Here is a 26,430-nt window from a genome sequence, read left to right on the forward strand (position 1 = left end):
TCCACCAGTAATAATGTCTCCCATAGTGGTTCTCAGCGGTAATAATTACTCACCTCATCCAATTGCATGCACAGAGGCAGTTTCTCCTCTCTTGATGCTGAAGGACCTGTGCTCAAGCATGATGACTAGGGATGAACAAATCGACTTCGGATGCAGAGCGAGCGCTCCGTACAGTATTAGCTCGTAAATTAATTTCTACTATAAAAAAAACTTTGTACCGAACTCCAACCTTTGTACCAAATAGAAAATGTAATACAATAAAAATACATATATGTTTTTTTTTTATGTACATGTATGTTGCAATAATACTTAACTTGGAATGTCCTGTCCATTGCATAGTGCTACCTTTTGTAGGATAACCCCTTTAAAGGGTTCACTTGAATGGAGCTTAGGATTGCTCCAAACAACATTACATTGTATTGTACATTGTATTACATTGTATTGTACAGTGACAATAAAGGCATCTTATCTTATCTTATCTTAAAGGGAACCTGTCAGCGGCAAAAACCAGCCCAAACCGCCAGCAGTACTTTCAAGTAGCCGGCAGTGATTTTCTTCCTGCAGTCAAATGCGGTAAAAGCAGGAAAAAACTTTCTGCCTGAGCGCGCTATTTTCGAGTCACTCTTCAAGTCAAGCGGGCAGCAGCCTCCTTGGTTAAAGGGGTTCTGCACTTTCATTTAACTGATGATCTATCCTCTGGATAGATCATCAGCTTCTGATCGGCGGGGGTCCGACACCCGGGACCCCCGCCGATCAGCTGTTTGAGAAGGCAGCGGCGCTTCAGCAGCGCCGCGGCCTTCTCACTGTTTACCGCCGGCCCACTGACGTCACGACTAGTATCAACTAGCGTGGGCGCGTCTAAGCTCTGTTCACTTGAATGGAGCTTAGCCGCGCCCACGCTAGTTGATACTGGTCTTGACGTCAGTGGGCCGGCGGCCCGGTGGTTAACAGTGAGAAGGCCGCGGCGCTGCTGGAGCGCCGCTGCCTTCTCAAACAGCTGATCGGCGGGGGTCCCGGGTGTCGGACCCCCGCCGATCAGAAGCTGATGATCTATCCAGAGGATAGATTATCAGTTAAATGAAAGTGCAGAACCCCTTTAAAGTCAAGGTAACCGCGCCCCCTTCCCTGCCCTTTCACTGTGACTGACAGCGCTTATGCCTGACAGCCGGCTGTCAGTCACAGTGAAGGGGCAGGGAAGGGGGCGCGGTTACCATGACTTTAAGCAAGGAGGCTGCTGCCCGCTTGACTTCAAGAGTGACTCGAAAATAGCGCGCTCAGGGGATAAAAGAACGTTTTTTTTCCTGCTTTTACCGCATCTGACTGCAGGAAGAAAATCATCATTAGAAACACACTGCCGGCTACTTGAATGTACTGCTGGCGGATTGGGGTGGTTTTTGCCGCTGACAGGTTCCCTTTAAGTAAGCAGAATAGTGAACAATTTATGATTATAGGATAACTCTGCAGCTCCAGGGCACACCGAATTGATGGCATAGACCTGGACCAGTCTAGTCAGTGTTGTTTACTGCCAAGCACTATGGAATGGGAGAAGGCCCTTGTTTTTCTGCCTGCACTGTAATGACCCCGTGGACTGGCATGGTGAAAAGCTCTTGCAGTTTAGATAGGTGAAGTCAAAGGCATTGCAGAATAGGGCTGCTCTTGGGGCCATTAGCATGTGCAATGAGCCGGACCGTGGGTGCAGTTACATGGACACCAATTATGCAGTGGGTCAGGATATGTGTATAAAAGTCTATGGTTTTTGTTCGTGACGCCAATTGCAGCGTGCGCAGGGTACAGTCTCAGGGCCCTTTAAGGTGTTGCAACTCACGTACCAGGTGAGGAATTTCAGAGTGGTATAATGTATCTGTGTGGTAGTAGGTATAGTGTCAACGGTGTCTCCTACCTTGGTACGGCTGGACTCCTGGATCCTGGCTCACTTGCAATAAATGAATGTGTTGTTAACATAGAAACATAGAATGTGTCGGCAGATAAGAACCATTTGGCCCATCTAGTCTACCCAATATATCTGAATCCTATGAATAGTCCCTGGCCCTATCTTATATGAAGGATAGCCTTATGCCTATCCCATGCATGCTTAAACCCCTTCACTGTATTTGCAGCTACCACTTCTGCAGGAAGGCTATTCCATGCATCCACTACTCTCTCAGTAAAGTAATACTTCCTTATATTACTTTTAAACCTTTGCCCCTCTAATTTAAAACTGTGTCCTCTTGTGGTAGTTTTTCTTCTTTTAAATATTCTCTCCTCCTTTACCGAGTTGATTCCCTTTATGTATTTAGCAGTTTCTCTCATATCCCCTCTGTCTCGTCTTTCTTCCAAGCTATACATATTAAGGTCCTTTAATCTTTCCTGGTAAGTTTTATCCTGCAATCCATGTACTAGTTTAGTAGCTCTTCTCTGAACTCTCTCCAAAGTATCAATATCCTTCTGGACATATGGCCTCCAGTACTGCGCACAATACTCCAAGTGAGGTCTCACCAGTGTTCTGTACAGCGGCATAAGCACTTCACTCTTTCTACTGCTTATACCTCTCCCTATACTCTATTACATTGTCTTCCCACCTTTAAGTCTTCTGAAATAATTACTCCTAAATCCCTTTCCTCAGATACTGAGGTCAGGACTGTGTCAAATATTCTATATTCTGCCCTTGGGTTTTTACGCCCCAGGTGCATTATCTTGCACTTATCCACATTAAATTTCAGTTGCCAGAGTTCTGACCATTCCTCTGGTTTTCCTAAATCCTTTTCCATTTGGCGTTTCCCTCCAGGAACATCAACCCTGTTACCTATCTTTGTGTCATCAGCAAAAAGACAAACCTTACCATCGAGGCCTTTTGCAATATCACTTATGAAGATATTAAACAAAATTGGTCCCAGTACAGATCCCTGTGGAACCCCACTGGTAACATGACCTTGTTTTGATTGTTCTCCATTGACTACAACCCTCTGTTGTCTGTCCCTCAGCCACTGCCTAATCCACTCAACAATATGGGAGTCCATGCTCAATGACTGCAGTTTATTGATAAGTCTTCTATGTGGGACAGTGTCAAAAGCCTTACTAAAATCTAGATATGCGATGTCTACTGCACCTCCACCGTCTATTATTTTAGTCACCCAGTCAAAAAAATCTATAAGATTTGTTTGACATGATCTCCCTGAAGTAAACCCATGTTGTTTTTCATCTTGCAATCCATGGGATTTTAGATGTTCCACAATCCTATCCTTTAATAGGGTTTCCATTAATTTGCCTACTATTAGTAGGAGTAATTGAGTGTTTTGGTAGCAATAATTGAGATCCAGGCTTGGGATATAATTCAACTTGTCTTTACTGGAGGCAGCATTAATCCATACGAGATACAGCAATAGTCCTTGGGTCCCAGCAGGTATTGGCAATGTATGGCAGGGATCAATATCTCTTCTGCTTCTAGCATGTGCCTGGAGCTCTCTTGCAGGAATAGTCGTCTGCTTATGGCTCTGTAATATGTGGCAGGAATCTATCTTCTGCTTGGTACGGGACTGACTAGCTGAGAAGGAATTTGACTTCTCCTGGTCTCTGGATGTTACTCACAGTTATGCTCACAGGGGATGGTTCTTCCTGGAGATCTGGAGGTGGCTGCTTGCTTGTCACCAGCCGAGGCTGAAGGCTCAGGCTGGGAATGAAGATCTTTGGTCTCAACCGAGACAAGATTCTGGCTTGGGATCCCTATTTCTGGGAGCTCCTACTTGCACAGCCTTCCCCTAGCCGGGGTGGCTGGCACACTAACATTAACTTCCTTCCCCACCCATGAGTGTAACGGGGTTCCGAAGGTGCACTCGGCCCCCCATTACCCGCAGAACTGTTGCTTAGCTTTGGGAATGAGGATCTGTGTTTGACCTCATTCCCAGGGCGGCTTTACTGCTGGGTGGCTCCCTGCTCCTAGTCTGCCTTGAGCGCCGAGCTGATCACTCGGTGCTCAACTGGTTGGTCTGTCGGTCATGTGACGCTGGCCACGTCACATGACCCTCACTCCCCACTATAAATACAGGCAGCCTGCTAGCTACAGGTTGCCTGTTAATTTCTAGGTTCCTGGCTATTTGTTGGACTACTGAATATTTACCTGATCCTGTTCCCTAACCATCCTTTGCCTGCTCCTCCTGTACTGTGCATCCTTCCTGGTATTGTGACCTCGGCTCCCACCTGACTACTCTCTTAGGACTCCTCTTGTACTTCTCTGCTCTCCTGGTATTTGACCCCGGATTCTCCTGACCATTCTTTGCTTAACCCTTTGTACTGCGTAGCTCTCTTGGTTCTGACCTGGTCCGTTCATGTTCCGTATTTTGTCTTGTCTGTCTTCCCTGCACGTATCCTAAGTTAGGGACTGTCGTCCAGTTGTCCCCTGTCATCAGGACTCGTGAGGCAAGTAGGCAGGGCCAGGGGTGAGGGTGGAGCGCAGTGGTCACTATCCTTTCCCCTGTGTGTGTGTGGACGTGACCGTTACAATGAGGCAGGACATGGGCGAGCCCACTCTGCTCAAAGAGGGGGAGATAAACTGGAATGTACTATTACAGTTTAGAAACACTAAACTGACACTAAGGCCCTGCTAACACATTGCTGCTACCTGCTGGTGTACATGGAAATTACAGCAAATACATGTAACAGGCTTAGAAAATGCACATTTGTGAGGAGTATTATGTAAAATCACATTAGATGACAAGGCACTTGTTACCAACAAATAGTAGCGGGGAAAAAGAGTTTAGTAATATAACTCTGGGATGTTACACATGCATTGCAATAAAAAGGTAGATTTAGTCTTGTCTAGGTTTACATGCTACCCTCCCCAAAGTAATGTTAGCGACTTTAGACTTCTCCCTTTATATGTAGGGATGAGCGAATCGACTTTGGATGAAACATCCAAAGTCGATTCGCTTAAAACTTCGTTTCAATACTGTACAGTATTAGAATGTATTGGCTCTGATGAGCCGAAGTTATTACTCCAAAGTCTTGCGAGACTTCATGTAATAACTTTATAAATTGATTTCTACTGTAAATAAACATTTCCTGAACTCGGATTCAGTTCCAAGTGGTACCTTGGAACCAAACCTGAGTTTGGGAAATGTTTTTTTTTACAGTAGAAATCAATTTATAAAGTTATTACGCGAAGTCTCGCAAGACTTTGGAGTAATAACTTCGGCTCATCGGAGCCAATACATTCTAATACTGTACGGAGCGCTCTCCCTGTACAGTATTCAAAGTATTATGCAAATCGACTTCGGATGTTTCATCCAAAGTCGATTCGCTCATCCCTATTTATATCCTTTTAAGTGGTTCCGGTGTCATTTTAATCAAATTTGCTATAGCACAGACCCATATTATGGCCGTCTGAGCCCTCCGTTTTTAAGTCCAAGAAACTTCTATTACTAAGGCCTCATGCACATGATCGTATTTTGTTTCCGTGTCCGTTCCGTTTTTTTTTTTGCGGATATGATGCGGACCCATTCATTTCAATGGGTCCGCAAAAAATCGCGGACAGCACATCGTGTGCTGTCCGCATCAGTATGTCCGTTCCGTTGCTCCGCCAAAAAAATGGTGCATGTCCTATTTTTTTCTAGTTTGCGGACAAGGATAGGCATTATTACAATGGATCCGCAAAAAAAAACGGATCCGCAAACAAAACGGATGCCATACGGAACGTCATCCGTTTTTTTTTTTGCGGATCCGCAATTTGCGGACCGCAAAACACATACGGTTGTGTGCATGTAGCCTAAGGCTCTGTTCACATCGCCAGTACTGATTTCTATTTTCCTGCTCTGTCCTAGGAACAGAACAAACAAATTGGAGGCAGTGCGGCATCAAGCACATACTGTCGCCGAAACCACCAGCACTGGGCATACCTGATTGATTATAATGGAATCCATCTGGGAGACCGGAATTTTACTGGATGAAATGGGCTTCGTTAGAATGCTGCACTAAGTGGGACGACCTTTCTTTGTAGTGATTTCATTGCAAACCTTGTACAGTACATGTTTTCCATGCACTGTTTCTGCTGCTACTGTGGTATTACACTGACACCTACAGGCTTTTCCCTCCATTATACAGTATGTGCGGTATCAAATTGCAAGTTTCAAGACGTGGAGTGAATTTGGGGCTCCCTGGGCTTGGATGCAATGCTGTATGACATATAAAAATCTGGGAGAGAAAACCCCTGGAGCATACCAGGTTTTCTTACGAGCCAGACAGAAAAAAAAAATCCTTTATGAAGCCAGAGGCACAGACTTACAGTAGAAGCCTCATGCACTTCTTGGGCAGCCCTATTACAGCTAAGAACATAACCGAGTCGTAATCCAGAAACGTAGCCTGAGGCCGGGGTCACACATGACTAAATAACTGCGGACTTGCCGTTGTGGATTTTGGTGCAACGTTGTACAGTACCAGCAAAGTGGATGAGAATTTCGATATTTTTTTTTAGCGGTATTGTGGATTCAAAATTCCCAGCATGTCAATTTATGCAGTGGATTGCGGATTTCACCCTTCTCAATGGAGAGGGTGAAATCTGCTGTATTTTCTGCAGGAAAAGCTTTTTTTTTGGGAAGGGGGGGGGGGGGGGGTTGTGCTCAAGAATCTGCAGCAGATTTTTCCACTGGATTTTCTGTCACTTGTGACTCCGGCCTTAGAGACAATATGTCACGTTATACATGCCTTCCTATCTGCAGAGGAACTGAGCAGATTGATGGATATATATCTTTATGGGAAAATGTTCAGTATAACTATTTTCTTCACAGCCTTCTCCTTATGACTATGCATCCAAAGCTGCCAGTCACCACTCCACTATACTGCTCTGCCTAGAAAGACCCGGGGTGTAAAGGAATAAGTAAAACTAAAATAAGTTTGTCAATTTTTAAAAATATTTTTTTTTATTTTTCACTTGTGCAGGACAATTTGAATAATAATAATATTTTCCACTATTGACCAGCAGAGGGAGATAACCTGAAACATGGTGAATTCAAGCTACCTGTAATCTGGTTGATGCAAAATTGGTGTGGCCCCTTTCCTTGTTGGTGACCTCACGCCTCCCTTCCCCTTGTGTCTGTGTGCCTCCCTCTTTTGGACCCTCTATCCCTCTTTGATCCTTAAATTTCCCTCTTTTTAACCTGGGGAATTAATGCATCAATGTGAATTAATAAATTTACTAAATTGCTCCTTACTAAAGTGTATGGTTTCTACCTGCATATTAGACCAGAACTTCATTATTTTGTGCTATTTGGACCTTAAAATATCTATAATCTGATGATTTTTGTGCTAATATATAAATGGATATTGAAGCGCTACAAAAAAAATTGTCCCAGGAGCTCCACATGCTGTAAGAAAAACAAAAAAAAGAAACTTACTCACCTAAGGGAACTTTCACACTAGCGTTTTTCTTTTCCGGCACTGAGTTCCGTCCTAGGGGCTCAAATCCGGAAAATAACTGTTTTATCCCCATGCATTCTAAATGGAGAGAAATCCGTTCAGGATGCATCAGGATGTCTTCAGTTCAGTCGTTTTGACTGATCAGGCAAAAGATAAAACCGCAGCATGCTACGGTTTTATCTCCGGCCAAAAAAACCTGAAGACTTGCCTGAATGCCGGCATTTTTTCCCATAGGAATGTATTAGTGCCGGATCTGGCATTCAAAATACCAGAATGCCGGATCCGTCCTTCCGGTCTGCGCATGTGCAGACCGAAAAAAAGGTGAAGTAAATAAATGCCGGATCCGTTTTGACGGATGACAACGGAAAAACGGATCCGGCATTTCAATGCATTTTTTAGACTGATCAGGCATTTTTAAGACTGATCAGGATCCTGATCAGTCTTACTAATGCCATCAGTTGGCATACGTTTTGCTGGATCCGGCAGGCAGTTCCGGCGACGGAACTGCTTGCCGGATCTCTCTGCCGCAAGTGTGAAAGTAGCCTAACCGATCCCCAGCTGCTGCAGTTCTGACAGAGTCAGTAATTACGCTTTGGGCGGAGTTAGAGTAGTGGCCTAGTATGAAAAAAACTGCTGTGTTGCATGCCGCACATAATGTCCCTCTTTGCGACAAAAGTTGGGAGGTATGCAAAAGGTGAGGGGAGTAGGTCTTTTCAATACCACTGTGCTGCACCATTTTCTTGGTGTCTGCACAGCAGTAAGGTGTGGGAATATATCAGATGTGTCATGAGTTAACACACTACACAGATGCCTTTAGATATGGCAGCCCCCAGCATGTTTCTTTTTTTTTATTCATAAACCACTGCAGCAATTTTTTTATTTTTAAATACAATCATGTTTTAGGCTACTTTCACACTGGCGTTATGGTTTCCGTTTGTGAGATCCGTTCAGGGCTCTGACAAGCATCCAAAACGGCTCAGTTTTACCCTAATGCATTCTGAATGGATAAGGATCCGCTGAGAATGCATCAGTTTGGCTCCGTTCCGCCTCCATTCCGCTTGCAGCGTTTTGGTGTCCGTCTGACGAAACTGAGCCAAACGGATCCGTCCTGACACACAATGTAAGTCAATGGGGACGGATCCGTTTTCACTGACACAATAGAAAACGGATCCGTCCCCCACTGACTTTCAATGGTGTTCAAGACGGATCCGTTTTGACTATGTTACAGGTAATACAAACTGATCTGTTCTGGACGGATGCAGACGTTTGTATTATCTGAACGGATGCGTTTGTGCAGATCCATGACGGATCCGCACCTAACGCAAGTGTGAAAGTGGCCTTAAACGGAAAGCGTAAATAAAAAAATAAAAAAGTGACACATTCTCTTTACAAGGGTTTTCCAGGAGTTCAATATTGATGGGCTATCTGTATTATAGGTTATCAATATTTGATCAGTGGGGTCCAAATGGACGAGGAGAACACTGCACGAGGAGGAGGACGAGGTATGAAATTTGCAGTGGCTCATAAATCCAGTAGTTAGATTTATCCCTTGAGTCAATAAATGGAATGTGGTCATCAGCTTAAGGCCTCTTTCACACGACCGTATGGCTATTTCAGTGTTTTGCGGTCCGTTTTTCACGGATCCGTTGTTCCGTTTTTTTGTTTCCGTTCTTCCATATGGCATATACAGTAATTACATAGAAAAAATTTGGCTGGGCATAACATTTTTAATACGGAACGGATATGGAAGACATACGGATGCATTTCCGTATGTGTTCTGTTTTTTTTGCGGACCCATTGACTTGAATGGAGCCACGGAACGTGATTTGCGGGCAATAATAGGACATGTTCTATCTTTCAACGGAACGGAAAACCTGAAATATGGAAACGGAATGCATACGGAGTGCATTCCGTTTTTTTGCGGAACCATTGAAATGAATGGTTCCGCATACGGACCGTATACAGAACGCAAAAAATGGCCCGCAAAATGGAAAAATAAAACGGTCGTGTGAAAGAGGCCTAAATTCCCAAGTTTTTCTGTCCCTATCATTATTAAAATTGCCTTTGAGAATTAAAACCTTTAAGTCGTTCATGGAGTGACCTGGTCCAGAGAAATGGTTTCCCACAGTTGTTTTAACCTTGTGATTTATTTTGTATCTGTGTAAGGCCTCATGCACACGACCGTTGTTTGTTTCCGCGTCCGTTCTGCCAATTTTAGCGTTTCTGATGCGGACCCATTCATTTCTATGGAGCCGTTGAAAATGCGGATAGTACACCGTTTGTTATCCGCATTTATGGTTCCAGTCCGTCAAAAAAATATAACCTGTCCTATTCTTGTTCGCGGACCCATTCAAGTCAATGGGACCGATAAAAATTGCGGAGGCACACCCGATTGTCATCCGCATCCGTTTTATTCCTATCATTTGCATGGCAAACCTTACACTTTTTTCCTTCCTTTTTTCTGGTGGTACTCCAAAAAAAACAGAAGACACATGGAAAAACAACGGAAACGGATCACGGAACCCCAATTTGCGGAACGGAAAACAACGGTCGTGTGCATGAGGCCTTAAGCAAATGGGACGGAATAGTCGCCGGCGAACAAGTAAACAATGAATAGAAGGCAGTGCTCCTAACAGCTGATCAGCGGGGGGCCCAGCAGTCTGCCCCCTGCTGATCTATCCAGAGGATAGCTCATTAATCTGAAAAAAGCAGAGGATAGGTCGATATAAAAAAACAAAAAAGCGGACAACCCCTTTAACACTCACAATTATTATTCTAGAATCATTTCTAATATTTCAAGGACTCAACTGAATTCTCACTAGCAATCAGGAAGGCTGATGTCTCTTGTAGGTTTTTTGAGTATTAAAATATCTGGCATTGTCAGTGGCCTCTTTCACACTACCGTTTTTTGTTTGTTTTGCGGGCCGTTTTTTGCGTTCCGTATACGGAACCATTCATTTCAATGGGTCCGCAAAAAAAATGGAATGTACTCCGTATGCATTCCGTTTCCGTTCAAAGATAGAACATGTCCTATATACTTGGCCGCAAATAACTTTCCGTGGCTCCATTAAAGTCAATGGGTCCGCCAAAAAAACTGGATGCATACGGAAATGCATCCGTATGTCTTCCGTATCCACTCCGTTTTTTGCAGAACCATCTATTGAAAATGTTATGCCCAGCCCAATTTGTTCTATGTAATTACTGTATATGCCATACAGAAAAAACGGAACGGAAACAAAAAAAAATGTTACAACGGATCCGTGAAAAACGGACCGCAAAACACTGAAATAGCCATACGGTCGTGCGAAAGAGGCCTTATCAATACATTCCAGAACTGTAATGCTATACAACACCATCGGTGCTGGGAGGTCAGGACGGGTGCTGATGCATACTCACGCTGCGAGTCCGGAACTCGCTTGTCTGAAAGGTGCCTTAAGCCTCATGCAGACGTCCGTTGAACACAGTCCGTGAGATACCGGACTGGCATTGCAGGAGCGCACAGCGTCATTGGTTGCTATGACGCCGTGCACTTTGTGCCACCGCATTAAAGTAATACACTCGTATGATCTATACGAGTGTATTACTGTACAGCAGCGGCACGAAGCGCACGGCGTCATAGCAACCAATGACGCCGTGCGCTCCTGCAATGCCAGTCCGGTATCTCATAGACGTCTGCATGAGGCTTTAGAGAGGGAATGGGAGGGGGCACTTAAAAATGTGAGCTAGGTTGGAGGTGGTGGGTAGGCTTGCATGTGACTACTGAAGCCATCAGACACAGCAGGGGTTCGGTCTGGATATCTAAACCTTAAAGGGTAACTTTTTTTTTTTTTTTTTTTTTAATGTAATTGGATTACCTTGTTCCCTAGTTAATACTCTTCTATAGGTATTGAATTACCTAGTAATTGCAGCATGTTCTTTCCTCCCCCAGGCATTTCAGTGGTGCGGCTAAACCAGCGTTGCTAGGTGTCCTCCGTCTCCTATATACAGAAGACGTAGTAGTGGGCAGTCCCGAACGCTGCGTGTGTGTGCTCCCTTCGGGCCGGGATAGTGCTGATATCATTAGCGATAAAAATTTGCGATTAGAATATTAGTGATACAAGTTTGCGATTAACACTACTCAGGAGGAAGAGAGCGTGTTTAAGGCCTCCTGCACACGACCGTATTTTTTTGCGGTCCGCAAAAACGGGTCCGGTTTTTCCGTCCGTGGGTCTTCCTTGATTTTTGGAGGATCCACGGACATGAAAAAACAGTCGTTTTGGTGTCCGCCTGGCCGTGCGGAGCCAAACGGATCCGTCCTGAATTACAATGCAAGTCAATGGGGACGGATCCGTTTGACGTTGACACAATATGGTGCAATTTCAAACGGATCCGTCCCCCATTGACTTTCAATGTAAAGTCAGGAGTTAATATACCATAGGATCGGAGTTTTCTCCAATCCGATGGTATATTTAAACTTGAAGCGTCCCCATCACCATAGGAACGCCTCTATGTTAGAATATACCGTCGGATTTGAGTTACATCGTGAAACTCAAATCCGACAGTATATTCTAACACAGAGGCGTTCCCATAGTGATGGGGACGCTTCAGGTTAGAATATACTAAAATATCTGTGTACATGACTGCCCCCTGGCAGGTGCTGCCAGGCAGCAGCCCCCCCCCCCCCCCCCCCCGTAGTTAACACATTGGTGGCCAGTGCGGCCGCCCCCCCCCCCTGTAGTTAACTCATTGGTGGCCAGTGGGCCCCCCCCCCCCCTGTAGTTAACTCATTGGTGGCCAGTGGGCCCCCCTCCCCTGTAGTTAACTCGTTGGTGGCCAGTGGGCCCTCTCCCCTCCCTCCTAATTAAAATCTCCCCCCCTATCATTGGTGGCAGCGGACAGTACCGATCGGAGTCCCAGTTTAATCGCTGGGGCTCCGATCGGTAACCATGGCAACCAGGACGCTACTGCTGTCCCGGTTGCCATGGTTACTTAGCAATTTGTAGAACCATTATACTTACCTGCGATCTCTGCGTCCAGACGGGAGCTCCTCCTACTGGTAAGTGGCATGACCTGTCACTTACCAGTAGGAGGAGCTACCGGCCGGACGCAGAGATCACAGGTAAGTATAATGGTTCTACAAATTGCTAAGTAACCATGGCAACCGGGACAGCAGTAGCGTCCTGGTTACCGATCGGAGCCCCAGCGAGTAAACTGGGACTCCGATCGGTACTCTCCGCTGCCACCAATGATAGGGGGGGAGATTTTAATTAGGAGGGGGCCCACTGGCCACCAACGAGTTAACTACAGGGGAGGGAGGGGGGCGCACTGGCCACCAACGAGTTAACTACAGGGGAGGGAGGGGGGCCCACTGGCCACCAACGAGTTAACTAGAGGGGAGGGGGGCCCACTGGCCACCAATGTGTTAACTACAGGGGGAGGGCCCACTAGGCACTAGGGGGCAGTCATGTACACAGTTCTTTTAGTATATTCTAACCTGAAGCGTCCCCATCACCATGGGGACACCTCTGTGTTAGAATATACTGTCGGTTCTGAGTTTTCACGAAGTGAAAACTCAGCTATGAAAAAGCTTTTATGCAGACGGATCTTCGGATCCGTCTGTATAAAAAGTAACCTACGGCCACGGATGCCAATCTTGTGTGCATCCGTGTTCTTTCACAGACCCATTGACTTGAATGGGTCCGTGAACCGTTGGCCGTGAAAAAAATAGGACAGGTCATATTTTTTTCACGGCCAGGAAACACGGATCACGGATGTGGCTGCAAAACGGTGCATTTTCCGTTTTTTCCACGGACCCATTGAAAGTCAATGGGTCCGCGAAAAAAAACGGAAAACGGCACAACGGCCACGGGTGCACACAACGGTCGTGTGCAGGAGGCCTAAGTCTGGAGAAAGCCGATTGGTTGGGGTGAGGCTGCATGTTCCCGAGATGAGCTGAATGGGTTCTGGGTAGTTAGGGAGGGAGGTCTTAGCCTCAGGGTAAGGGCATCGGCGGCCATCTTAACAAGATAGTCAGAAAGAAGTCTTGTGAGGAGCGGTTGCTATGGACAGAATCTTATTGAACAAGTGGTATGTGAACACAATAAGTAGTGATTATGGACTATCACCACCGCAGCAACAACATATATGAAAATTTAATTTTGAGTGAAACTATGACAGTTATCCTTTAAGGGTACAATTCACAAGGCCGTATTTTGCGGTCCGCAAAATGTAGAACCGCAAAACGCGGATGGTGTCTATTTGAGGACCCATTGGCTTCAAAAAGGTCTGTGAACCGAATTTTGTGACCAAGAAAAGGACATAAGGATGTGGAAAGCACACGAGTCACCCGCACTTGCCAGGCAGCATACCCTATAGCTACATGTGCACCCACCCTACTTCCCTAAAAGTAAAGTCTAAGAAAACCTCCTGGAACTGTCAGACTGTAAGCAGTGGACGGAAATAAAACCAAGTTACGTTTGAGACCACATTTGAAAAACATCTTTATTAAATATCGTAGAATGTGCGACCATCTTCTTGCAGCTTAAGCAACGTGTAAGCGCTGGATCTACATGGAGACTGGGGTTACTGGCAGATCAGGTCTAGTGATGTCCTGAGGACTCTGAAAAACAAGAAAGGAAAAGGGAATGATGCTGTTAGTATATATTTTTTTTGAATTTTCAGGGTTTTGATGATTTTCTATGCCTCATTCGCACGTCAGTGATTTTGAGCCCAAACCAGGTGCAGCTCTAAACACAGAACAGCAGCCCATCTCTGTGTACTCCAATCCTGGTTTGGGCTAGGCTCACAATCACTGATGGAAATCACTGACCAAAATCACTGTACGGGGTGTAGCTTTTTCCCCTCATCATCAGACATTTGTCTCAGACATGCACTTTTTTTGTACACCTTGAAAAAATGTGGCAATGGGCCAAGTGTTTTTACTAATGCGTTTTTGTCATACTGCTCTACAGAGGAAGAGACATTACAGGGGGTTCATACTTTCCTATATAAAAGTGCACGGCATGCAGAAAACACCAATACAAAATGCCTGTGCTCAAATACATTATGTGGTTGAAAATGTGACAAAAGCATCTAAAAAAAACAAACAAACAAAAAAAACGCACACAACAAAACTATGTCTGGCAGCATCCTAAAGGATTGAGAAAAAAATAAAATGGCCGCACACCATTATACATACAAATAGAGCTAAGAAATGGGGATCCTTCTAAATAAAAGTGGTATCAAACCTACTATAAATGAGTCAATGGAAGCTCTTAGCGCACATATTTGATCAAACGTGTGTCGGGCCTGTGATTCTGAATGTTCTAGTCCAGTGATGCCCAACCTGCGGCCCTGTAAAACTACAACTCCCACAATGCCCTGCTGTAGACTGATACCTGTAAGCTGTGGAAGCATGCTGGGAGTTGTAGTTTTGCAACATCTAGAGGGCCGCAGGTTGGGCATCCCTGTTCTAGTCTAAAGGAGTCAGGACCCTCAGATTTCGTTAGTTTTTTTTCTAAGGCTACCTTCACACCAGCGTTCTTGCTGGATCCGTCATGGATCAGAAAAAACACTTCCGTTCTGATAATACAACCATCTGCATCCATTATGAACGGATCCGGTTGTATTATCTTTAACATAGCCAAGACGGATCCGTCAATGGGGGACGGATCAATTTTTTATTGAGTCAAAAAACTGATCTGTCCCCATTGACTTAGAGTACTTTCACACTAACGGCAGGACGGATCCGACAGGCTGTTTACCCTGTCAGATCCGTCCTGCTGCTATTTCGCCGTGCTGCCGGACCGCCGCTCCGTCCCCATTGACTATAATGGGGACGGGATGGAGCTCCGGCGCAGCACAGTGAGAGGCCGCCGGACTAAAAAGTCGGACATGCAGTACTTTTAGTCCGGCGGCCTTTCGCCGTGCTGCGCTGGAGCTCCGTCCCCATTATAGTCAATGGGGACGGAGCGGTGGTCCGGCAGATCCAACACGGTGAACAGCCTGTCGGATCCATCCTGCTGCTAGTGTGAAAGTAGCCTAACATTGTGTGTCAGGACGGATCTGTCTTGCTCTGCACCACATCGCAGACAGAAAAACGCCGCTTGCAGCGTTATTCTGTCCGCGATGGGGACTCAACCAAACAGAACAGAATGCATTCTGGAGCACTCCATTTTGTTTAGTTCAGTTTTGTCTCCATTGGCAATGAATGGGGACAAAACTGAAGCGTTTTGCCCGCTATTGAGATCCTATGACGGATCTCAATAGCAGAAAGGGAAAGCGCAAGTGTGAAAGTAGCCTAACCAAAGGCCTGAGATTCATACAAACCACAAGTAGTACTTACTGCTGTCTTTTACAGCTTTCTTGCCTGCAAAGGAAAAAAAAAAAGTTAAGATTTTATTTCATGCATGCCCTCCTTCCGTCTCTAATACATACACCTTAAAAGGGAATCTGTCACCATGATTTTGAACTACCTGCTGTAATACTTAAAGGGGTTTGGTTACTTCAGCAAATAGCATTCATTATGTAGAGAAAGTTAATACAAGGCACTTACTAATGTACTGCGATTCTCCATATTGCCTCCTTTGCTGGCGGGATTCATTTTTCCATCACATTATACACGGCTCATTTTCTTGGTTACGACCACCCTCCAATCCGGCTGTTCTTGCATACTATAAAGAAAGCAGCAGCCTATGTGTGCTCCTGCGGTCCCGGTCACCAGAGAGGCCGAAAGTTTTTCCTATAGTGTGCAAGCACGACCACCGATGCTGGATTTCAGGGTGGTCGTAACCATGGAAACGAGCAGTGTATAATGTGATGGAAAAATGAAACCAGCCAGCAAAGGAAGCAATATGGATAATAACAATACATTATTAACTTGCTTGTATTAACTTTCTCTACTAGAAAAATGCCATTGGATGAAGGGACACAACCCCTTTAAGTAGTGCTGCAGATCAAGAGTCCAGGTTGGTATTTATTTTCCTACTGCTTCCCATTCCACCACTGTCAGCATTTGAAATACATTGTCTGGACTGCTGTACATGTGCACACGTCCTCTCCACTATGTTAGCACGGCACAGCAGTCCGGACCGCGCACTTCACCACAGCTTTGAGTGCCGACAGGAGGGACAGGGGACAGCAGAAAATAAAACATGGTCATCTGAACTCATTATTCGCAGTACTACTCAGGTATGGCTGCAGATAATAGTCCAGAATCGTGGTAACAGATTTCCTATAGATGTGGGTTATAGAAATCGTGTGTTAGCTGTTGGTTGCGTGCAACTTGCATGCTTCAACTGTTTTCTTTGTGACTGTTGCATCACGGCATGTAGCGTGTTGCATCGCAACTCCATTGACAATGATTAGATGCAAAGACATAATGGGACGACGCGATCTTCAGGTCGCTGTAGTTGCACAAATCGGGTCACACAATTAAAGTGTACCTATTATCAACAACAGTGCATGAAATAATACTGCAAGAATAAAGAAGAAAGTTTATATCATAAGAATGCCTCTTTCCTTTCCCCATGTATCAGGCTCCTTTACTTCCCCAAAGAAACAATCACTGAGAATCCATCTTCAGAGAGGAGACAGCTTTTTAGCTTTACTGAGAGATCAGGTTACATGTGGCCCATAGAAGTCTATGTAGGGGAGAGCGGAGGAGACCAACTTCTATAATATCTCCCCAAAGCCGTCTGCTCAGCGGAGATGGATTATGAGTAAATTCAGAGTGACTAGCTCAGGAAGGAAGCAAACTGATAATGACCTTCTTGTATTTCAGAGGTACATGGTGCCTCATAGAGGTGTCCACGTGGAGTCTGCGTGCTGCTGTAAGAGTACACTCACACAAGACTGAAAAACCTCCATGTGACGGACTTTTTTTTTTTAACGGCCATCAAAAGGCCATTTTTAGAATCACTAGTCTATTGGGCAAATTTATCATAAAGATACACTTTCGCTGTCTTTCCGCTGGCCTCGACACTTTCCTGAATAGCCGTCAGCCCCACCATATTTATCGTCTTCTATGCCAGTTTTCTGGTGTAGAACATTGCTGAATCTAAGCCAGACAGGGGCACGGACTGCTGGACTCTGCGCCTAATTTGTAAGTCTTGAATAACAGCTGTCCAAAAAACAGAACAGTCCTATTTCACAGACAGACAGCCACCATACCATTTAAGGATACTGTAGTACAAAAAGTCATCCATGAAAAAATAAATAAATACATTGAAGTTAAAAATGGAATGTTTGCCTTTTTTTGGACTTTTTCTTCAATGTCATTTGAATGTACCCCAAGGCTAGGTACATATGGCAACATTTGGTGCATGGACCCTCAAAGCAACTGTAGGGATACTGCTGCGATAGACACGTTTTAGGCTACTTTCACACTGGAGTTTTGGTTTCCGTTTGCGAGATCCGTTCAGGGCTCTCACAACGGCCCAAAACGGATCAGTTTTGCCCTAATGCATTCTGAATGGAAAAGGACCCGCTCAGAATGCATCAGTTTGCCTCCGATCAGTCTCCATTCTGCTCTGGGGGCGAACACCAAAACTCTGCTTGCAGCGTTCTGGTGTCCGCCTGACGATGCGGAGGCAAATGGATCCGTCCTGACACACAATGTAAGTCAATGGGCACAATAGAAAACTGATCCGTCCTCCACTGACTTTCAATGGTGTTCAAGACGGATCCGTTTTGGCTATGTTACAGATAATACAAACGGATCCGTTCTGAATAGATGCATTCGGTTGTATTATCGGTGCGGATCCGTCTGTGCAGATCCATGACGGATCCGCACAAAACGTGAAAGTAGCCTTAGTTAAAGGGTTACTACTAAAACAATGTTCCCCAACCTGTGGCTCTCCAGCTGTTACAATACTACAAATCCCATCATGCCCTGAGAGACTGCGGCAATCAGGCCATGTTAGAGATCACTGCACTAAAGGTCCCTTTACACGGGATGATACAGCAGGCGATCGCGGATCGTCTGCTTGTCAGCGGAGGAGAGCGCAGCATTTACATGCAGAGATCTCCTCCATAGTATGGGGAGGAGCAATCGCTAAGGCCATCTCGTTCCCCATACTGACTCGTTGTTTGCCGGACACAGAGTGAGTTTACACAGCACGATCTGCTGCCAGAAACCATTGATTTTTGTATCTGCGTGAATGAGCGTTTAGCTCCTTCATCTGGTACTCGGAGCCACTTTTACACCGCCAGATAATCGATAACGAGATAATCTATAAACGCTCGTTAGGGTTTTCTGGCAGACTCTCGGCCCCCCGTGTAAAGAGCCCTTAAGATATACCATCACCCCGTGCCCCCCCCCCCCCATGCAAGGAAAAGCATTGAAGGGAACACAGTAAGGTGACCTCTTTGATCTTGGGATATGCTAGTGACAGGTCATCACTTTCTGTGGTGTGCATAACCCCTGTCACTCTACTCAATATATTTCTATGAACTGCAGCTTTTGCGCAAAATCTGTGTCTACCCCCAAAATAAAAAAAAATCAAGATTCAACTCACCTCCATATGATAATTTGTAATACAGGTAACCCATAATTGGAATACCAATAAAAATCTCTTGGTAGGCCTTAGTGTAGTATGGTCTGGCAACGGACCACCAGGCGGCAAAAGCTTTTCCTGCCATCTGAAACATAAAACGGAACATAAAAAGAATTTCTGGCTGATGAAGATCTATTGCCAATAAAGGCTGAAGGTACTGGATGAAGAACCATTCGCCCTTCACCAGCAAAGTCATTGGGGGGTCATTTATCATAGCGCCTCCACAGATTGCTAGAAGAAATGGGGCGTGCACCACTCTGCCGGGCATCATTCTCCCTCATGTTCATACAGGCTTAAGACTCTGTGTGAACTAGCCTTGAAGGTTTACATGGAGAGATGGTCAATTAGAATACAGAGACAATTTATCTAAAAGCATGATGCAAAAGCAACTAAAGGGCAAAATAACATGGCAGCAGCAAAACAGGGGGCATGAAGCCTTCCCTATTCAAGGGCGAGTCCCATGAAGACAACTTCTCCCCCTATACACAGGTTAGGGGATATGTGTCCGATTGGTGGGGGTCAGTACGTTGGGGCACCTGCTGATCATGAGAAAGTAGCCTGTGCTCTGTGATGGATATGCTAGAGATAGCAGGGTGCTTGTACTCCGCTACCTCCGGCAGGCCCATAGATTTTAATGTAGCGGCACGTACACGTGTCTGCAGCTCCATTTAAATGGAGGGAGGAGGGGGGGGGGATCTCATGATTAGCTGGCGCCACAAAAGCCTGACCCGCGCTCTGTCATGAGACAACCCCATTAAACGGGGTTGTCCGGGCTTTTAATATTGATGACCTATCCTCTGGATAGGTCATCAATATCAGATCGGTGGGGGTTCCGACATTCGGGACCCCTGCCAATAAGTTGCATGAGGAGACAGTGTGCACGTGCCGTCTCCCTTGTTGCTGCTATGTCAAAAAAGCAACACGCAGGAAGAGAGAAGGGAGACGGCACGTGCACACTGAGTGCGCTGTCTCCTTTTACAGCCGATAAGGAGCCCCCACCGACCTGATATTGATGACCAATCCTGAGGAGAGGTCATCAATAATAGATGCCCGGACAACACGTTTAAGGGTCCATTCACACATCCGTAGTGCATTGCGGATCCGCTATACACCCAGCCGGTACCCCCATAGAAATGCCTATTCTTGTCCGCAATTGCAGACAAGAATAGGACATGTTCTATTTTTTTCTGGAGCCGCGGACCATAGAGAATGAATGGGTCCGCAATTTGCGGAACGGATGCGGACCCATTATTACGGACATGTGAATGGAGACTTAGAATGCTGTGCAAGTCCTAGTGACACCTGCAGTACATAACTGGCACAGTCTGTCCCCCTGGTACAATCCAACACATTCTAAACCTATTACATCCAAGAGGGAACCGCACCCAGTGTAGATGATGTCCTACAAGGTGGTTGTCACATTCGGAGCAGGACATCTGTAGACTCTAGGGCTGTCCTGTTCCTTGTTGGACACCATCTACACTGAGTGCGGTTCCTTTGCTGCATTACTCCGCTGTAGTACTCTTCTACAGTGAAAAGGAGTACTACAGCCGAGTAATGGAGGCTCACGATGCAATTACAGGAAGGAGCTGCTCCGTGCTGGAGATGTCACACAGGACACCAATGGAGGTCCCTTAGTCCACTGCAGCAGTGTGTAAGATAATTGCTATCTCCGGCACTTGCCGCCCTGTCACCCCAGGAGCAGTCAGCACATACACCCAGCACCCACCTTCAGCTCTCAGCAGTAAGTCCGCAGCTCAGGAAGGTCACCCGGGCCTGCACAGGAAGCTTAATCGATGATAGAGCGCAAGTGTTTGACAGGGAGCAACGAAGGACCTGCAGTCTCCTCAGCGCCACCTGGTGTTGGAGGAGTGAATACATCTCTTTCTGTCTGGTTTATATCTCTGTAGCTCTTTGTCACCAGTACTTTCTTTTCTGCAATTCCCTAAAATGTTATAATTGCCATAACTGGCAAAGGGAACTTCCTCACTGATACCGTCAGCAGAATACAGACCATCTTTTACACTTCTGCATCCTCTAAGCACATAATACAGGCTGCCACAAACAGTTCTTGTCAGGAATATGGTTTACTAGAGTTTTCTGAACATTATAATTAGGGATGAGCCAACTTCTGTGTTTCAGGTTCAGCGTACAAGGTTCGGGTTATCTAAGAAATCCGCTATGGATTCCGCTACCACGGACCATAGTAGCGGAATCCATAACGGATTTCTTAGATAACCCGAACCTTGTACTCTGAACTTGAAGCGCACACGTTCGCTCGTTCCTAATTATAATGATAAGGCCTCATGCACAAAGCCGTAAGTGTTTTGCGGTCTGCAAATAGCAGATCAGCAAAACACGGATCCCGGCTGTGAGCATGCCACCTTTTTCCCCCTGTCTAGAGAAAAGTCCTATCCTTGTCCGCAAAACGGACAAGGATAGTATATGTTCTATTTTTTTACGGGGCCGCAGAATGGACTTACGGATGTGGACAGCTTTTGCGGCCCCATTGAGATGAATGGGTCCACCTCCGATCTGCTAAAATTACAGCCGTGTGCATGAGACCTCATAGTAATATAACGGAGGTTGCTGTGGATAGTTTCACCCTAAGCTATAACGTGGTTCCATCATCTTTGCCATTTTGTCTGGTTACACTTATAAGGGTCCATTCACACGTCCGCAAAATGGTTCCGGATCCGCTAAGCAACGTTGCGGAACGGATCCGGACCCATTCATTTTCAATGGGGCCGCAAAAGATGCGGACAGCAAACAGTTCTGCAAAAAAATAAATTGGAACATGTCCTATATTTGTCCGCAGATGCAGACAAGAAAAGGCATTTCTATTTAAAGTGCCGGCAATGTGTGGTCCGCAAAATGCGGAAGGCACATGGCCGGTGTCCGTGTTTTGCAGATCAGCAATTTGCGGACCGCAAAACACTTGCGGACGTATGAATGGACCCTAAGGATCCATTCACACGTCCGTAGAATGGGTCCGCATCCGTTCCGCAATTCTGCAGAACAGGTGCGGACCCATTTATTCTCAATGGGGACGGAAAGGATACGGAGAGCACACATTGTGCTGTCCGCATCCGCATTTCCGGCCTACGGCTCCGTACTTCCGGTCTGCGGCTCCCGAAAAAAAAAAAAAAACATGTCCTAGAATAGGCATTTCTATAGGGGTGCAGGCCCAGTGTATTGCGGATCCGCGTGAATGGACCCTTAAGGTCTGTATATTAAATTGACTGAAGAAGTTTAATACAAATAAAGTCAACGTTAAATTGTGTGCAGGTGCATAAAGGGGATATTTATTATGCTATTTACGTCACATTAGTGGCTTAAAAAAGTAGCAAGTTTTGTTGCACGCCATATTTGCTGCAAAGTTTGTGACTTTGCCACCGTCTGTCCACTTTACAGATGAGGCAAGAAAAGGGGGAGTGGAACAGCAGGGACGGCATATTTATCGCTGTTCACACCAGGAAACTGGCATCAATAAAGACAAAAATCACAGCAGCTATTGTTAGTTAGTTCACTTCTATAGGGCTGTGACTGATGAACGAAGTCGATTCGCATAACACTTCATTTGAATACTGTACGGAGTGAGCGCTCCGTACAGTATTAGAATGTATTGGCTCCTATGAGCTGAAGTTATTACTTCGCGAAGTCTCGCGGGACTTTGCATAATAACTTCATAAATCAATTTCTACTGTAAAAAATAATTTCCCAAACTCGGATTCGGTTCCAAGTGGTACCTTGGAACTGAACCCGAGTTCATGAAATGTTTTTTTTACAGTAGAAATAGATTTATGAAGTTATTATGCAAAGTCTCAACTTCGGCTCATAGGAGCCAATACATTCTAATACTGTACGGAGCGCTGGCTCCGTACAGTATTCAAAGTATTATGCGAATCGACTTCAGATGTTTCATCCGAAGTCGATTCGCTCATCCCTAAACGTGACGTCACATGGCCTAGGAAAAGCTGGAGAAGGCAATGGCGCTACCTTCTCCAACAGAGTTTGGCAAAAAAGAAAAAAATGTGCAGCAGCACTACGAAAAATATAGAATGTTCCTTACTGTGGTGGTGCTCGCTGTGTCAGAAGCCAGTCCTTAGCTTCCCCAGATCCAGATGCAATTGTAACAGAAAAACTGCAGCACTCTCCAGCCTTGATCCTTAATGCTTTATTTCACCAACAAAATGCAACGTTTCGATCAGTGTGATCTTTCTCAAGCAATCTAACAATGTGAACTAAACAGCGGATACATATACCCTACAAAGTCGGTCACATGACCTAATCAGTTATGCAAATACATCATTAACAAAGGCTGTGAGTACCACCCCTTTCTCTGCTCATCTTGCAGCAAATTCAACATAATGTGTCTTTCTAAAGTCTCATATAATGTGTATACATCAAAAAATCATACGTATCATTCCATCAACTTACTAAGATGCTGGGTGTGAACTGGGGAATATCGCCACTGCGGTAACTTCTATTATTTCAACCTTGTGTGAGGCCGAACTCCTTGCTTTACTCGGCGTTCCTCCATGTCAATTGCGCCTGCGCGTCTGTCTCATGACGTCAGCCTCAGGACGCTTAGCAGTCGCCCAGGAGACCAGACGCTTCCAATCCACGTCACCACTAGGTTAAGACGCGCATGCGCGCCCGACTCCAGTGGCGACAGGGCCCGGTGCCAAGTCTCCCGTCGCTGTGTAACGCCCCCTCGGCCGTTGTCATGGTATCCTAACACTTTGTGTCGTCCTCTTATACAGGGTGTAAACGCCAGAGTATAATTTCCATATTCTATTTCCATTTTGGGTGGTGCTGTGGGAGATGGCTCCATATTCATATTTCCATTTTGGGTGGTGCTGTGGGAGATGGCTCATTCCTGAATAAACCAACTAAAGAACTAATTAAAAGAAAATGGGAGACAGAGTTGAAACAAAGTATTAACTATGAACTCCACCTGTCCACTATGAAGGAGTATTACGTAGCAGAGCGGATCCCACGGGGTTTAAGAACACACCTGAGGCCAATCCTTCTACCAAAAAACACAGAATTTTGTGTGAAATTCACACAAATTTCAAACCGTTTTTCAATGGACATAATGCTCCTCAATATGGAGTACCTACAAAAGGAACTCATAGAGAACAAAACTAGGATAGAAGGATTGGAAATGCATTTGAAATCCATGATGACATCGCAAGACTATGCAATAATGAAAGAACAAACGGATAAAGATCTACAGGTGTATAGAACCAACATAGAGACCTCAAAACGTCAGAAGTGGTTCCGCGATCAGGACGACTACTTAAAGGGAGAAATATATAGAACAAACCCCATACAAGGGGGACCGAGAAAAAACGTGCAGAGACGACAAAAACCAGTGAGGCGACAAATAAGGAGAGACCGCAACACCGACACTGAATCCTCTTGGGAAATAAGTGAAGACCAGCGTTTTTTAGATCAAGGACCGATACAAGGCGCCAAAAACCGCCAAGAAGAGGGGGGCGCAAGCACCATAGGCGGAGGAAACGAGGCATTGATAATGACTCGCTCAAAGAAACCACCACTGGACTACAAACATGGACAGACGGCCAAGAAACAACCAATATAGTGAATGCAATAGGACCAGAAAATGTAAAGACTCTAGTGGTAAATATATCATCTGCTACATTGTCTAATGATGAAATCTCACTGTTGGAAAAAGGGTTATCTTTCTGTCCCTATTCAGACATAGATTGGTTTAACTATGAGATAGACCTACAAAGGTTTTTTAGGCGTATTAAATTACAGGTTTTCTTTAAGGATTCCCCTAAATTAGCCACCAGGACAGATAATCAGGAGAATGTCAATACTGATATGTTGTGCCTGAAAGAAATGGGTCTTTTTCTACCGAGTGATTTTCAACCACCAGTCATGAAAGACGCTGTGAATACATACATTGACCTAGTCAAAAAAGGTATAGAAAAAATTAAGATTAATAGTAGTGGACGTGAGTATAAGAACAATTTGAGTCAGGGAGAGAAAAAATCTCAGTAGTAGAAAGGAGATCACAATAAAAAAAGCTGACAGGGGAGGGGCCACGGTAATTATGGACACCAATAAATATTTAGCCGAGATCCAGCGGCAATTGGGGGACAGCGCGGTATATCGAGTACTGGATGCTGACCCCAAATTTTCCATCCAAAGGAGACTTAAACTATTGATAGACGATGCTTTTGCATCGGATATAATAGATAAGAAGCTACATGAATATTTATTGGTGGACAAACCGGTAACACCATTATTGTACACATTGCCCAAAATACATAAAAACCTCCCAGATCCACCTGGGCGCCCCATAGTCTCTGGGATTGGCTCAATTTTTTCCCCAGCTGCTATTTTTCTTGACAGATATCTCAGAGACTATGCCATGTCCACTAGGTCATATGTAAAAGACACAACGGACTTCCTCAAAAAATTGCAAACTTTGCAAATTGAGGAAGGACAATACCTGGTCTCCTTTGATGTGGTCGGCCTCTATACGAGTATCGACCACATCAAAGGATTAGATTCGGTTGAATGGACCCTCTCAAGGAGTGGGACCAAGCCTGTGATTGCTAAGTTTGTTCTCTCCCTTTTGGAGATTGTCCTGACGTGCAACTACTTCCTCTTTGAGGATATCTACTATGTACAGCAGCGGGGAACCGCGATGGGGTCCAATGTGGCCCCAACTTATGCAAACATTTATATGAACAAATTTGAGGAATGCTCTGTATACCCATCCAGCCATTTTACTTCAGTGAAAGGCTGGATGAGGTATATAGATGACATATTTTTTGTCTGGACCGGATCCCTTGAGAACTTACTCAAGTTCCAGGGAGATATTAATTCAGTCCATGCAGAATTACAGTTTACGGCTGTGTACTCCCAAACCAGTTTACAATTCTTGGACACGACAGTGTATTGCGTAGATGGGAAACTATATACTGATCTGTTTGTAAAACCTACGGACAGGAACAACATGTTGCTATTCCAGAGTGACCACCCTGGGTATATGAAAGAGTCACTACCATATAGTCAGCTACTCAGGGTTAAAAGAATAGTAACAGATAATGATTTATCAGAGATTAGACTCAGTGAGATGTGCAATAAGTTTTATGAGAGGGGCTATCCAAGGCCTATGGTGCAGAGGCACAAACGGAGGGTTAACCAATTTAGAAGGGAGGACCTCCTGAAGAAAAAGGAATCAGGAGAGGAGAACAAGAGGATTCCCTTTGTGTCGACACACACAGCAGTTAGCAAACAAATAACACATGTCCTCAAAAACAATTGGCACATTCTCACTGAGTCTTTTCCTGATATCGAGGCATTTTGTACTACACCTCTCATGTCCTATAGAAGACCACGCAATGTAGGAGATAAGCTGGTTAATGCTGATACCAAACAGCGTAGCCTACCCCTTATACAGAGAAAGGGTTGTTTTCCCTGCCTGGGATGTTGTAACTGTAATGGC

General features: G+C 45.1%; 1 long non-coding RNA gene across 1 annotated transcript in view; it reads left to right on the plus strand.

The window, feature by feature from the left end:
• LOC120981392 overlaps positions 1–26,430 on the plus strand; it is a 643,721-nt gene that overhangs the window by 262,743 nt on the left and 354,548 nt on the right. The window contains exon 2 of the long non-coding RNA XR_005774705.1: positions 22,578–22,582. This is a non-coding gene — a long non-coding RNA (uncharacterized LOC120981392). The remainder of the gene's footprint in view (positions 1–22,577; positions 22,583–26,430) is intronic.

This window comes from Bufo bufo, chromosome 11 (genome assembly GCF_905171765.1).
Source record: "Bufo bufo chromosome 11, aBufBuf1.1, whole genome shotgun sequence".
In the NCBI taxonomy this organism is placed as follows: domain Eukaryota; kingdom Metazoa; phylum Chordata; class Amphibia; order Anura; family Bufonidae; genus Bufo; species Bufo bufo.